At 33.7% G+C, this 4,832-nt stretch overlaps 1 pseudogene; it reads left to right on the top strand.

The window, feature by feature from the left end:
* Positions 1-1,496: 1,496 nt before the first annotated feature.
* On the top strand, positions 1,497-1,817 carry LOC101403743 (large ribosomal subunit protein eL42-like; annotated as a pseudogene).
* The last annotated feature ends 3,015 nt before the right edge of the window (positions 1,818-4,832 follow it).

Below are 4,832 nucleotides of genomic sequence, written 5' to 3' on the forward strand. Positions count from 1 at the left end.
TATCAGATCCAGATGAAGACAAAATTGTGGACTGAAAGAGATAACTTAAGAAGTTATATCTCTGTGCTATATTCCAGAGAAAGAAACAAAAAAAAATCAGAGGCATGAAAGACAGAGTGACAAGGTCCAATTTACACCCAAAAGGAATTTCAGAAGGTGAGATTAGAGAGAATGAGCAAGAGATTACATTGATAAAGGACATGAATTCTTAGATTCAGTTTCTATGTGAGAGTTTTGATGTCCAGGGGCAGCTTTTGTGCACAGAGATTATTTCCATTAATTTGGGTTTGATTTGTTAAATTCATTGAAATTATAAATTTAAAAGCCTAGTTTTTCTTAAACCTCTAAATTCATTTTATAAGTTTTACTGTACTATTTCAAATCCAGTAAATTTCATATAAAGTAGAAATAATTTTCAGAGAACCTTTAATACAAATTGAACTGATTACTTAAGGGAATTTGATTTCGGTTAATGTTAAGTAAACTTGAGTTGAACAGAATAATTACCTTTAAATACTTTAAATAATATTTATAAATTTAATGTATTCAGTTTTCTTTAAGAATTTAAAATGTCTAAACTCAAACTTATGACCCAATAAGCTAATCCTTTCCACATTAAGCAACTGTTTAATACAAGTTCTCTTAACCACTCTGACACTGTTTATAAACTAAGTCACTTCCTCTTACACCATTCACCTCAAATCAAGCATTTAATTTGGAATCACAGGCTAATTTGTCATATACTTGTAATATATAATTGAATTTGACATATTCAAGTATTTTAAGTACCAAACAGAAATTATCTTGAATGTAATACAAAATGATCAGTGCCATAGGTTTGGTATACTTCATAATTTTTATATTTCTGGGATTAAGAGACACAGCTTAACTTAGCTTTACTATGACTTTAGATTACTGAGCCAATAATTCATGATGACAATATGATTGTCACCTGAGGCAAGTTCGAATTGCTTATTGGACACATTTGGTACAAGGATGCCAGTCCTGGAGCTGCCTATATCCTGTATAATTCTTCCTGCATCGCAGATTGACATAGTGAGTCCAGTTTTAGTAATCTCAAAATTATAGGAGATGCCAAGTCTATACCTTTCAGGTGGGGTTGATACCTCCTGTTTCAATTATACAATCACAACACTTTTTGTAACCTCTTCAGTTTTTGTTACCTAATTCGATCATCTGAAATCTACAACCTCCAACCAGATTGTAGCTAATTTTGTTCACTAATCTCATTACTACCTCACTGAACTCTATATTTTCTTTTTTTTTCCTATGTCTTTGGGCCACAGGGTTTTGGAAGAATCCGGGCAGACTCTGCTTATCTATTTTCTTTGACTGGCTCTATGATCACAACAATCCAGAATGGCATAAATAAAAATAGATACACATTTAGACACATTGAAGTGCAGAAAAAACAAAGACTAAGAGAACATTTTAAAACAACCAGAGTTTTCTGTGCCAATAGCACTCCTGCAAACATGGTACATGTTCCTAAAACCTGCCCAGACTTTCTGTCAGAAGTGTGGTAAGCATCAACCCCACAAAGTGGCACAGTACAAGATGGGAAAGGATTCTCTGTATGCCCAGGGAAAGTGGTGTTATGACAGGAAGCAGAGTGGTTCTGGTGGACAGACTAAGCTGATTTTCCAGTAAAAAGCTAAAACAACAAAGAAGATTGTACTGAGGCTTGAATGCATTGAGCCCACTGCAGATCTAAGAGAATTCTGTTTATTAAGAGATGCAAACATTTTGAACTGGGAAGATTTAAGAAGAGAAAGGGCCAAGGGATTCAGTCCTAAGCTCCATCTTTTGCTTTACTATGAAGATAAAATCTTGGGGCTATGTTAAAAAAAAAAAAAGAAACAGAAAAATGACATATTACCAAAGTAGAATGACAAATAGACAGATAAAAGACTTCTAATCAACAACACTTGAATAATATCTTTGAAGTACTGAGAGAAAGTAACAATGAACCTACAATTTTATACCCAGTCAAGCTATCATTCAAGAATGAGGAAGCAAAGTCATTTTTAGAAACACAAAGACTAACTTCACTAACAAACACTTATGGAAAAAAACTGCTTAACTACATGGAACATTTGGAAAAAGCTGCTGAACTACATGGAACATTCTCTGTGAAACCTCTTGCTATTTGTTATCTGAAACTCAGGAATGAAATAGATTAACATAACATGGTGTCCTTTTCAACCTCAATATCCAAACTCATCTGAAGCTAGGAACTAAAAAATTCAAATGGTGAAGAAAACTTACACTAAAGGAAGAAAGAAATTAATCCACAAAGAAAGAAGTGAGGCTCAAGAAGGAATGATAGCAAGGAAATAGATAAACATCAGGATAAATCTAAGTAATCATCGATTGTTTAAAATAAAAAATAATCACTATTTTTGGAGGTATACAAAAAAGATGTAAATAAAATATATACTAACAAACATGTAAAGTAGGATAGGTGATGAGAATGGAAATGTTCAAGGTTTTGGCAAAGAGCAGGAGGAATTTAGGAATACTGGTCATAGTAGACAGTGCTGATATCCTTCCCACCTCCTCTCTGCCCACCCAAGTTCACTTACAACTGTGGTAGACAGTTTTCACCAGGCTGCCAGCTGCTGCTGAAGCACATGTCTCTCTTCTATGTCTCTTGTCTTTCTCCTGCACCGTAGAACCTTCTGATTTAAGCAGGTGTAATCTGGAAGTGCACGGGAGTTAACACTTTCAGGGATAAATTTTGACCAATGGGTGAGTCAGTAGATAAATGCCCCAACCTCCTTGTCACCTGGTGGGACAATTCTGAGCCAAGTTCCACTTGGTTGTTCAGAGGGTTTAAGCCCCTGTTACCCACACAAAAGTAACCTGTCATGAGTGTTCCCCATGTTGGCTTTTCTCTTGTTGCACCTCACTTTCCTGTTCCCTCATTTCTGCCTCCTGATGTCACTTCTCAAATGCCTGTACCCAAGTTCTGGTCTCAATGGCAGCTTTTGGAAGAATCCAACCTAACACACTGATTAGTTTTAGAATTTAATTCAAGTATGCTTGTTACAATTTTAAGAATAATCACTAAAATGATACGGGTAGAATGTGTAACTTCTAAACAAGTATAGGCAAAAAAAGGAAGTTTAAAAAGTAATACCTTAATCAAGTCAATAAAGATAGCAAAGGGATGAAGAGAGAGAAACTTAAGAGACTAAATGTCATATTTCACAGAATCTAATATGACATTACTTATAAAATACACCTAAATTTTACGTGTTACAAAGGAAGAAAAAAGCTGTTAATTACAACATTATAAGAAGTATTCTAATTTCAAAGATGTTAAAATGTAGGGAAAAATGTATGTTTTACAATTGATGAAATTTGGTAATACAAAGTAAGAAATAGAAATGAATAAGTATTTGATAATCATAGTTAAAGGGGCTAAAATCATTTAAAAGATCATATTGTCTAATTAGATTATATTTTAAAAATTAGCTGTAGCCTGTTCAAAAGAGACTTACTTCAAACATAAAAGGATAGAAAGGTTACACATAAAAGAACAGAAAAAGGTAACACCAGGCAAATACTAACCAAAACAAAGCTGATACAGCTATCTCAAAATGAGACACAGACTTTATCTCTAGAAATGCTTTTTGCTTTAAGGAGGTTCACTCCATAACGATAAAATTTCAATACATAAGGAATATATGACATTTATAAATATTATACACCTAAAATATAGCCTTAAAATATACACAGCAAAAAGTCAAGAGAACTACAAGAAAAAATGTCAAATCTACAATAGAAGGGGAAGTTTTTAACATCTTTGTTTTGACAGATTAAGCAAATGAAAAGTTAATAAATGTTTAGAAGATGTTAATAACAGTTGTGATATAATGAGCCCTATACCCCAAATTAAGAAATATAAATTTTACTCAAACATAAAGGGAACATTTATGAAAATTAGCTACATATTAGGTCACAAAACAAATCTCCACAAATACTAAAATAATCAATATCATACAGAATACTTTATCTGACTACAGTACAATTAAGTTAGAAACAATAACAAAAAGAATACAAAAATACATTTGGAAATTTAAGTAGTTTTGGGGTCAGAGGTGATATTGTAAGGGACATTAGGAAATATTTCAACTGAACAATAATGAAAATCTACATATCAAAACTCATAGGTTATGGCTAAAACAGCACCTTTAGAGAAATTTACAGCCTCATATGCTCAAAGAAGTCTGAAAATTTGTGAGTTAATCATCCAACTCAAGAAATCAGAAAGAGAACAGAGTCCAAAGTAATTAAATTGAGGATAGTAAAGATAAGATCAGTAACTAATTGTGGTAGATTGGATTATTGGTCTCAGTTCTTTACTCTCCTGTAATAGGATTATACATCCACATCCTTTACCCACAATAGGAGGATACTGCAAGGTTATCAGGCAGAATATACTTTCTTCCCCATTGAAAAGGGGCTTCACCATCAACTTGCTTTAGCCAATGGAATGTTAGTAAATTTGATCAAAGCGGGGGACTTAAATATGCTTGTGCAATTTTGTTTGGTTTCTTGCATGCCTGCCATTCATGAGAAGAACATGCCTCAGACAGCTGCTGGTCCAAGGAGGATATGACCTGAACACAATCTGCAACTTGGAGTCTGGATCCTGGATTTCAGCCTAGCCCAGCTGAGTGCAGCTGACTCACACATACTTTGTAAGAAATAAGTGCTTGTTGTTTAAATGCTGAATTTTGGTTTGTTACGCAATGCTATTGTGGTAACAATGCTATAGCTAATTCACTCATGAAACAGAAAAA

Source organism: Ceratotherium simum, chromosome 13 (genome assembly GCF_057802395.1).
Source record: "Ceratotherium simum simum isolate JZ-2026a chromosome 13, ASM5780239v1, whole genome shotgun sequence".
NCBI classification, from domain to species: domain Eukaryota; kingdom Metazoa; phylum Chordata; class Mammalia; order Perissodactyla; family Rhinocerotidae; genus Ceratotherium; species Ceratotherium simum.